Consider the following 10,815-nt stretch of genomic DNA (forward strand, 5'->3'; position numbering starts at 1 on the left):
ACATATAGCCTACTGCGTAGCTTACTAGCTCCGGATAAACCCGGCAGTAAATCTTATAAAGATTTAGTGGACACCCTGGATGGCCATTTTTCCCCCAAGCCCATAATAATTGCGGAAAGATTCCGATTCCATAAACGCAATCAGGAAGAGGGGGAGACCATAGCACAATATGTGGCCATTTTGAAGAAGTTATCTGAGCATTGTGATTTTGGTGCACATTTACAAGATGCCCTGCGTGATAGACTCGTTTGTGGGCTCAATAATGAGACTATTCAAAGGAAACTCCTGACGGAGGCCAACCTCGATTTTAAGAAAGCAGTCGAAATGGCATTGGCAATGGAAACGGTAGCGAGGGAATCACTACATTTGAAAAGCTCACTGAAAGTGCATGCTGTGTCTGCATTTTCACCACAGGGTGGCGACAAATGCTTTCAATGTGGCAAGATTAACCATCATGAAAGGGACTACTATTTCAAGGAGCAGCAATGCCACAATTGCAATAAAAAGGGCCACATTGCCCGTGTGTGTAGAAGCAAAAGGAGTGAAACAAAGCATGCAAAGTCAAAACATGACAGTAGTAAAAGCAAACAAAAAAAAATACAAGAACGCAGACAAAGGCAAAATTCATAAAGTGGCAGCTAAAACTACATCAGATGAGAAGGAGTCATCAGCAGGTTCAGACTCTGATTTCACCCTGCACGTGATATCTGCAGTAAACACAGAACAAGTGAAGGCAATTAAAACAGGACATGTAGCGTCGTCAATAATAATGATTAAGCCAAAAATTGAAGGGCAGTCAGTGGATATGGAGCTGGACACTGGGGCTGCTGTATCCTTGATCTCCAGTGAGCTATACAAAGACAAATTTGCACACTTACGTTTATGTAAGACAGACATAATTCTGAAGACATACACAGGAGAGTTACTGCAGCCAGAGGGAATGCTGAAGGTGTGGGTTAAGTTGAACAAGCAGAAGGCTAGGTTGCCTTTATATGTGGTAAAAGGAGAGGCACCACCACTGTTCGGCCGTGAATGGCTAAGAAACATCAACTTAGACTGGCGTGAAATCAAGACAGTGCGAACGGAGCGTTCGGCCAGTGGTGAAACTCTTGAGAGTGTCCTAAATCGCCACACTGAAGTGTTTAGAAAGGAACTGGGGACACTGAAAGGATTCAAAGCTTCACTGACACTGAGGCCAGACCAGCAACCAAAGTTTCCACCTGGCAACAAATGGCCTGGCAGAGCGTTTTGTGCAGACATGTAAACATGCTCTGAAGTCGTCGAGGGGTACAGCTTCAGTACAGCGGCGACTCGATGCTTTCCTGCTTCACTACAGAAACACCCCCCACGCCACGACAAAAGAGTCACCTGCTACGCTGTTTCTCCGTCGCAGACTGCGCACCCGCCTAGACCTGCTGAAACCGAGCGTGTCAGACGTTGTGGATCGAGCACAAGAGGACCAACAACGACACCGTGGTGCTCATGCTAAAGCGAGAACTTTCGAAGTGGGAGACCCAGTGCTAGTGCGTGACTATCGGAAGGGTGAGGAAAAGTGGATGACGGGGGCGGTTACGTCGCAAGCAGGGCCAAGGTCATACCAGATCGAGGTTGCATCAAATCAGCAGTGGAATCGACATGCAGATCAGATGGTGGCCTGTCACCCCAACATCGTGCAGTCGGCCACAGAGAAACACCCGACAACCACTTCAGTTGTTCCAATGGCCATGACTGACACGGGTGATGTGTCGGAGACAGCAAGCCCTGTGTCAGTGACTAGCTCGCCACTGTCAGGTCAGTCAGAAACACATACCAACCCCGCAACACCCCAGCCAACACAGAACCGATATCCAAGACGGATCTGCAAACCACCAGACAGACTGAACATTTAAACCACTGGGTTCAATCTTTGTATTGTTGTGTTACCGAGTGTTGTCTCAAGAAGGGGGCACAATATTTTGTTATATTTTGTTATCACCAACAAGCTCTACAATACAGAGTTACTATATTCACTTATACCACTTACAACTTTACTGTACACAACACAAGCCTTATATTCACCATGTCCTCCATGTCCTCAGGAAAAAGTACAAAAGCCAGGATCTGTCATGCTTTGGGGGTGTGTCAGTACAGTTCTGTGATACAGCATTAATGCAGAAAAATATGTTGAGGTCATACAGCAACACACATTCAACACAACACAATCTTTTGTAGGAATGTCCATGCCATTTTCAACAAGACCTGTGAACCCACATGCTGCACGCATTACAAAAGCATGGGTAGGAGGGTACAGAGTGACATCATTACAAAGTGTTAAATGCTTCACTGTCCCAATAGACCACTGAAGTCCTGTTGTCATTTAGTAGTCACTAAGTTCAGTTCTGGTCAATGGAAAAAATGAATAGGCTTTTCGAAAACTTGCCTCTGTCACATTCTGTGGTAAATAAATATGTTCAGACCCCTGTACCTTTTATTCTGTGTACATTTTACTCTGACACCAATAAATCCACAATTCCTGCTATTCCTGCATTTTTTTTATCAGTAGCATAGTCAATGTGAAGTGTGGAGAATAGTTTTGCGACATATGGGTTATCGCTGAATGGCAGTTTTGAGATATCACCATTATCATTAATTTACCACAATTGAAAGGTGCTGGAAAAACTTGAAAATGGGCATTGAAAGTGCTTGAAAAGTGCTTGAATTTTACCTTGCAAAAGGTGTATGAACCCTGAGCCACACAAATCACCTTCTGAGAAGATCTAACACAAGTGTGCCTTTGGAAAACAAGAGAACTTTCATTGAGAAATAGAAAGGTGTAATCTCATGCAGCTGTGATGTTTATAACATTTTCAAATAAAGGCAATCACATGTGCACACTGCAGCCTTTTTATTTAACTTGGTTTGTTTTTGTGTTTGTTTTTTCAGAGGATCATATTTTAGCTGGTTCTGGGGTAACTCTGTGCTCCTGGGTTAGTGATTTTCTGCTGTGACATGCAGATAGTTTATTAATTGGATCAGCTGGGGGTAATATGCTGTAAACATAGGCTGGAGTTTCCTGGTGTTGCGCTGAAAAGAGTCCCCAGCCGATTTTATTAGCTTAAAGTTAGCATTTTTTCCATTACGATTCTTCGATCTCGTAATTCAGAGGATTCAGTGATGTTCAGGAGGTAAATGTACACAGAATAAACCATGCAGGGTTCTGAACATATTTATTTACCACAGAATGTGATAGAGGCCAGTTTTTAAAAAGCCTATTTAATTTCCTCAAAGGAAAAAATGCTTACACATGGAAGCCATACGAGGATTACAGAATGACAACTTCACTGGTCTGAAATGCAGGAATGGATGTTTATTAAGAAATAAAATGAAGTTGAGCAGATAAAACACACACACACACTATACATACATATATATAAGTAAAAGAGACTGCCTTCATGCTTTAAAGCTTTTGGAATATTTAGCTTCACACTGCCATCTAGTGTCTAGTATCATTTCCTACAGTGGCTTGTTTCCTGCAGTTTCCATTGGATCTTATTCACACAAATGACAGTAAAGCAGTTAATGAGAACTTTCTCTAGTTTTTGAAACTTCTAAGCTTAATTGCTGTAACAGTATTTACGCTTTTTTCGAACAAGGTTGGGCGATTCTCACTTGAGCGGGGCATGGCAAACCCCCTCTTTCACACTCTCTCTGTTTGCGGACCTCGGGGGCGTTACTCACGGCTTTAAAAGACAGTCTGGTGGCGCTGATTTCCTATATCGCCCGCAGCTGTGCGCAATCTAGAATCCTATTACATCACTCACACTCGCCGAGGCGTCAGCTGTTGTGTGAAGACCCTCTCGCGTGAAGACCAACTCGGGTAAAGACCTGCGAGTCTACCTGCGCGAGTCCACCGAGCAAGGCCACCGACAAGGCAGCCCGTCCTACTGCCTCCTAAAATGTGCTCCCAACACATCTCAGTTATTTCCGGCACGCACAGAAGGCGTAAAAACACAAACAGGCGCCAGGATCATACTAACCTGCGTCCACTAAAACAAACCACGCCCACTTCTACCTCATTCTCTGTTGGGCTATGGAACTGCCAGTCGGCTGTTAATAAAGCAGACTTTATCGCCTCTTATGCGAATCATCAGTCATTACAACTGCTGGCACTGACTGAAACTTGGATCAAACCTGAAAATACTGCTACTCCGGCGGCTCTTTCCAATTATTATTCCTTCTCCCACACTTCTCGTCTCTCTGGACGAGGAGGTGGAACGGGCCTATTAATCGCTAATGGCTTAAAACATACTCCACTATTACCGGCAAACACATTCAATACATTTGAGTATCATGCCACACTGGTTAATACTCCAGCAAAACTTGCCATTATTGTTCTCTACCGTCCTCCTGGACAAATGGGCGAATTCACGCATGAACTTGACATGCTACTGTCTTCTATCCCTGAGCAAGATTGTCCCATGCTCATTCTAGGGGATATGAACATCCACCATGACAGTACCACAGACTTCCTATCCCTCATGCAGTCTTTCGAACTGGAGCAGGTCCCCAGCCCTCCAACACATAAAGCTGGCAAACATCTAGACCTGATCTTCACTCGTAACTGTGACACCGACTCTCTAACTGTCACTCCTTTGCACGTCTCGGATCACTACTTTATGAAACTCAATGTTCATATTTCAAATAAACCCACAGCTACTCCTACTATGGTCTCGTTTGCCGCTTGCGGCTATATTTACCTTTATATTTTATAGAGAATTATGCATTAACATTTTAATTTTAATAGGATTTAATTTTTTTGACTGTCCAGTAAATAATACATACAGTCCAGTAAACATTTACAAGCATTATTCCTGGATACAAACCTCTGGGCCTCCCAATGTGATGATATTGAGTGTGATGATGTTGAGCGGATGATGTTGAGCGGATGATGTTGAGTGTGATGATGTTGAGTGTGACGGGGTTAATTGTGATGGGATTGAATTTGAGAGAGTTGAGCGTGATGAGGTTGAGTGTGATGGGGTTGAGTGTGAATAGTTTAAGTATGATGGATTTGAGTGTGACGAGGTTGAAAGTGATGAGGTTGAGTGTGACAGGGGGTTTAATGTGTCAAAGTTGAGTTGGAAAAGGTTAAGTTTGATTGGGTTGAGTGTGACTGGGTTAAGTTTGATTGGGTTGAGTGAGACAGGAGTTGAGTGAGATGAGGTTGAGTGTGACTGGGTTAAGTTTGATTGGGTTAAGTGTGACAGGAGTTGAGTGTGACAGGGCTACGTTTAATTGGGTTGAGTGTGACAGGAGTTGAGTGTGACTGGGTTAAGTTTGATTGGGTTAAGTGTGACAGGAGTTGAGTGTGACTGGGCTAATTTGATTGGGTTGAGTGTGACAGGAGTTGAGTGTGACAGGGCTAAGTTTAATTGGGTTAAGTGTGACAGGAGTTGAGTGTGACTGGGTTAAGTTTGATTGGGTTAAGTGTGACAGGAGTTGAGTGTGACTGGGTTAAGTTTGATTGGGTTGAGTGTGACAGGAGTTGAGTGTAATGAGGTTGAGTGTGACAGGGTAAAGTTTGATTGGGTTAAGTGTGACAGGAGTTGAGTGTGACTGGGTTAAGTTTGATTGGGTTAAGTGTGACAGGAGTTGAGTGTGACTGGGTTAAGTTTGATTGGGTTGAGTGTGACAGGAGTTGAGTGTGACGAGGTTGAGTGTGACAGGGTAAAGTTTGATTGGGTTTAGTGTGACAGGAGTTGAGTGTGACAGGGCTAATTTGATTGGGTTGAGTGTGACAGGAGTTGAGTGTGACGAGGTTGAGTGCGACTGTGTTAAGTTTGATTGGGTTGAGTGTGACAGGAGTTGAGTGTGACTGGGTTAAGTTTGGTTTGGTTGAGTGTGACAGGAGTTGAGTGTGATGAGGTTGAGTGTGACTGGGTTAAGTTTGATTGGGTTGAGTGTGACAGAAGTTGAGTGTGACGAGGTTGAGTGTGACTGGGTTAAGTTTGATTGGGTTAAGTGTGACAGGGTTAAGTTTGATTGGGTTGAGTGTGACAGAAGTTGAGTGTGACGAGGTTGAGTGTGACTGGGTTAAGTTTGATTGGGTTAAGTGTGACAGGAGTTGAGTGTGACTGGGTTAAGTATGGTTGGGTTGAGTGTGACAGGAGTTGAGTGTGATGAGGTTGAGTGTGACTGGGTTAAGTTTGATTGGGTTTAGTGTGACAGGAGTTGAGTGTGACAGGGCTAATTTGATTGGGTTGAGTGTGACAGGAGTTGAGTGTGACGAGGTTGAGTGTGACAGGAGTTGAGTGTGACGAGGTTGAGTGTGACAGGGTTAAGTTTGATTGGGTTAAGTGTGACAGGAGTTGAGTGTGACTGGGTTAAGTTTGATTGGGTTAAGTGTGACAGGAGTTAAGTGTGACAGGGCTAATTTGATTGGGTTGAGTGTGACAGGAGTTGAGTGTGACAGGGTTAAGTTTGATTGGTTTAAGTGTGACAGGAGTTGAGTGTGACTGGGTTAAGTTTGATTGGGTTAAGTGTGACAGGAGTTGAGTGTGACTGGGTTAAGTTTGATTGGGTTAAGTGTGACAGGAGTTGAGTGTGACTGGGTTAAGTTTGATTGGGTTGAGTGTGACAGGAGTTGAGTGTGACGAAGTTGAGTGTGACTGGGTTAAGTTTGATTGGGTTAAGTGGGACAGGAGTTGAGTGTGACTGGGTTAAGTGTGACAGGAGTTGAGTGTGACTGGCTTAAGTTTGATTGGGTTGAGTGTGACAGGAGTTGAGTGTGATGAGGTTGAGTGTGACTGGGTTAAGTTTGATTGGGTTGAGTGTGACAGGAGTTGAGTGTGACTGGGTTAAGTTTGGTTGGGTTGAGTGTGACAGGAGTTGAGTGTGATGAGGTTGAGTGTGACTGGGTTAAGTTTGATTGGGTTGAGTGTGACAGAAGTTGAGTGTGACGAGGTTGAGTGTGACTGGGTTAAGTGTGACAGGAGTTGAGTGTGACTGGGTTAAGTTTGATTGGGTTGAGTGTGACAGGAGTTGAGTCTGACGAAGTTGAGTGTGACTGGGTTAAGTTTGATTGGGTTAAGTGGGACAGGAGTTGAGTGTTACTGGGTTAAGTGTGACAGGAGTTGAGTGTGACTGGCTTAAGTTTGATTGGGTTGAGTGTGACAGGAGTTGAGTGTGATGAGGTTGAGTGTGACTGTGTTAAGTTTGATTGGGTTGAGTGTGACAGGAGTTGAGTGTGACTGGGTTAAGTTTGGTTGGGTTGAGTGTGACAGGAGTTGAGTGTGATGAGGTTGAGTGTGACTGGGTTAAGTTTGATTGGGTTGAGTGTGACAGAAGTTGAGTGTGACGAGGTTGAGTGTGACTGGGTTAAGTTTGATTGGGTTGAGTGTGACAGGGTTAAGTTTGATTGGGTTGAGTGTGACAGAAGTTGAGTGTGACGAGGTTGAGTGTGACTGGGTTAAGTTTGATTGGGTTAAGTGTGACAGGAGTTGAGTGTGACTGGGTTAAGTTTGGTTGGGTTGAGTGTGACAGGAGTTGAGTGTGATGAGGTTGAGTGTGACTGGGTTAAGTTTGATTGGGTTTAGTGTGACAGGAGTTGAGTGTGACAGGGCTAAGTTTAATTGGGTTGAGTGTGACGAGGTTGAGTGTGACTGGGTTAAGTTTGATTGGGTTGAGTGTGACAGGAGTTGAGTGTGACGAGGTTGAGTGTGAATGGGTTAAGTTTGATTGGGTTAAGTGTGACAGGAGTTGAGTGTGACTGGGTTAAGTTTGATTGGGTTGAGTGTGATGTGGTTGAATGTGATGAGGTTGAGTGTGACTGGGTTAAGTTTGATTGGGTTGAGTGTGACAGGAGTTGAGTGTGACTGGGTTAAGTTTGGTTGGGTTGAGTGTGACAGGAGTTGAGTGTGATGAGGTTGAGTGTGACTGGGTTAAGTTTGATTGGGTTGAGTGTGACAGAAGTTGAGTGTGACGAGGTTGAGTGTGACTGGGTTAAGTGTGACAGGAGTTGAGTGTGACTGGGTTAAGTTTGATTGGGTTGAGTGTGACAGGAGTTGAGTCTGACGAAGTTGAGTGTGACTGGGTTAAGTTTGATTGGGTTAAGTGGGACAGGAGTTGAGTGTTACTGGGTTAAGTGTGACAGGAGTTGAGTGTGACTGGCTTAAGTTTGATTGGGTTGAGTGTGACAGGAGTTGAGTGTGATGAGGTTGAGTGTGACTGTGTTAAGTTTGATTGGGTTGAGTGTGACAGGAGTTGAGTGTGACTGGGTTAAGTTTGGTTGGGTTGAGTGTGACAGGAGTTGAGTGTGATGAGGTTGAGTGTGACTGGGTTAAGTTTGATTGGGTTGAGTGTGACAGAAGTTGAGTGTGACGAGGTTGAGTGTGACTGGGTTAAGTTTGATTGGGTTGAGTGTGACAGGGTTAAGTTTGATTGGGTTGAGTGTGACAGAAGTTGAGTGTGACGAGGTTGAGTGTGACTGGGTTAAGTTTGATTGGGTTAAGTGTGACAGGAGTTGAGTGTGACTGGGTTAAGTTTGGTTGGGTTGAGTGTGACAGGAGTTGAGTGTGATGAGGTTGAGTGTGACTGGGTTAAGTTTGATTGGGTTTAGTGTGACAGGAGTTGAGTGTGACAGGGCTAAGTTTAATTGGGTTGAGTGTGACGAGGTTGAGTGTGACTGGGTTAAGTTTGATTGGGTTGAGTGTGACAGGAGTTGAGTGTGACGAGGTTGAGTGTGAATGGGTTAAGTTTGATTGGGTTAAGTGTGACAGGAGTTGAGTGTGACTGGGTTAAGTTTGATTGGGTTGAGTGTGATGTGGTTGAATGTGATAGGGATAAATGCGATGGTGTTTAGTGTGACATGATTAAATATGAAGGGGGTTGAATGTAATGCTATTGAATTTAAAAGGGTTGAGTGTGATGGGATTGAATGTGACAGGGTTGAACATTGCTTCTCCCTCCAATGTCTATCCAGGTGTAGCTGGAGTTCACAACCTGGCATTTAAGAGACACCTTTGGGAGCATGAGGGTGGCACAGTCGGGCAGAAATTTCTGCTGCTACTATTCTAGAACAGAACTGGCTGACCAGTGCCGGATTTGGCTAGTAGTTCTTGTTTTGTGCCAGAGTTCACATACCCAGAGGCATACCAGGGCCTCCAGCTTCTACACTGGGTGCATTTCTCCTGTGGGGCTGAGAGCTTTCTCGCTGTTTAGGGCGAGGTGGTGTCAGGCGAGTGAAGTTAGTGAACACACGTTGGAGATGCTCATCATGGTGCGCTGTGGTGGCACTGTGATCCCCAATGGCACTGAGATGGATGGAAAAACCTGGAATGACTGTAAGGACTTTTGAGAACAGCTGAAAGCCACGATCAGAGTGAATCGCATATGCTTGTGTTGTACCCCTGACAATGGGAAAGAATAAAGAGAGACTGGATTGTGATGTTTTCTCTTGTGCTGTATTGCAGAGAATCTTTTTCATAAAGTACAAAACAACTCAAAAGCAAAATTGTCTATCAGTAGGTATCTTTCAGCATTAACAATTGCTTTATACTACAGAGAAACATTAACTAAACTTCCTTGCACAGTATAGAACATTGTTTACAGAGAGATAGAATATATATAAAATAAAAAAACATATTTATGCATATAATTACTGGAATAGGCCAATATTCAATCCCTGTAGCAATATTTGTTCTCATAAATCCTTGCTTAAACATGCACCCCATGCTATTGTATAAACAATTAAGCAGGCCTAAGAACAATAAGCTACTGCTAACCACATGCTCAGTCTGCTAAACACAGTAGTGTTTTTAGCATATTTATCTCACTCAAAACTTTCAGAAAAACAAAACAACATGTTCTCTAAACAGAGCACTTTTGTGTTCATGGGTGAATCCACCTTTTTTATAAATATTTACCTGACAATGGGAAACAATAAAGAGAGACTGGATTGTGATGTTTTCTCTTGTGCTGTATTGCAGAGAATGAGAAAACACATCAGAGCGCCCCCTTAAGTTCCTCTTAGAAATAACCTCCCCACTGAAAGGACTGACAAGAGCCCCCCCTACTGTCCACTTATACACAAACCATGTTTTTCATAGTAGCTAAATCCTTTTAGGACTCTGATAACAATGAAATCACCATTTCTCACTCAAATAACTTTTATCTAAATTAATCTCTGCTGTATAAACTCATTTGAGTCTTCTATTCTTCCTGTGCAATGCATGACTTTTTAGCCTTTTTACTAAAGTTAACATGAATAAACTAAACAAGGAAACAACATTAACTTAATTAACCTAATTTAATCTTTTTAACCCACACTATCTTTGTATATTTTAACTTTTTTTAACCATTTTTACCCACACCGTGTCTTTTTAGATTATTTACCTCTTTTAACTCATGAATGTTATTATATATACCACACTTGTACCAGAACATCCCTATGTGGGTGATAAAATGTATGATTGTATATACTTGTGCTAGGCACAAAAAAGCATCTGCCTTTAACTCATCCATGCAGAGAAACCCTGCACAGTGATACAGTGAGAACGTGTCCCCATAGCATTGGGCAGCCATGTCTGCTCGCCTGGGACAATGAGGGTTAGTCTAGATGGAAACAGGGGTCCACGAGCACATAGTGGATTTTTTTTCGCCACCTGTTTTTTCTTAATCTTTGAAGTGTCTTTTTTAAGATTCTGACAGGTAACAGGATGAAATAATGTCCCATGACATTTATTTTTAACCCTTTAATGCATCTAGGCTAATTCCGAACCGGAAAAAACTCCTTGAGTTAACAACCTATACAGACAAATGAGCACACTTTTCCATACA

The 10,815-nt window shown here is 43.3% G+C and overlaps 1 long non-coding RNA gene across 1 annotated transcript; it reads left to right on the top strand.

Moving 5' to 3' along the window:
• The first annotated feature begins 4,719 nt into the window (after positions 1-4,719).
• Positions 4,720-9,746, top strand: LOC125802507 (uncharacterized). Its single transcript, XR_007439636.1, has 3 exons — positions 4,720-7,172; positions 7,280-7,736; positions 8,454-9,746. It is a non-coding gene; the product is annotated as an uncharacterized LOC125802507 (long non-coding RNA).
• Positions 9,747-10,815: the final 1,069 nt, after the last annotated feature.

Source organism: Astyanax mexicanus, chromosome 6 (genome assembly GCF_023375975.1).
Source record: "Astyanax mexicanus isolate ESR-SI-001 chromosome 6, AstMex3_surface, whole genome shotgun sequence".
NCBI classification, from domain to species: domain Eukaryota; kingdom Metazoa; phylum Chordata; class Actinopteri; order Characiformes; family Acestrorhamphidae; genus Astyanax; species Astyanax mexicanus.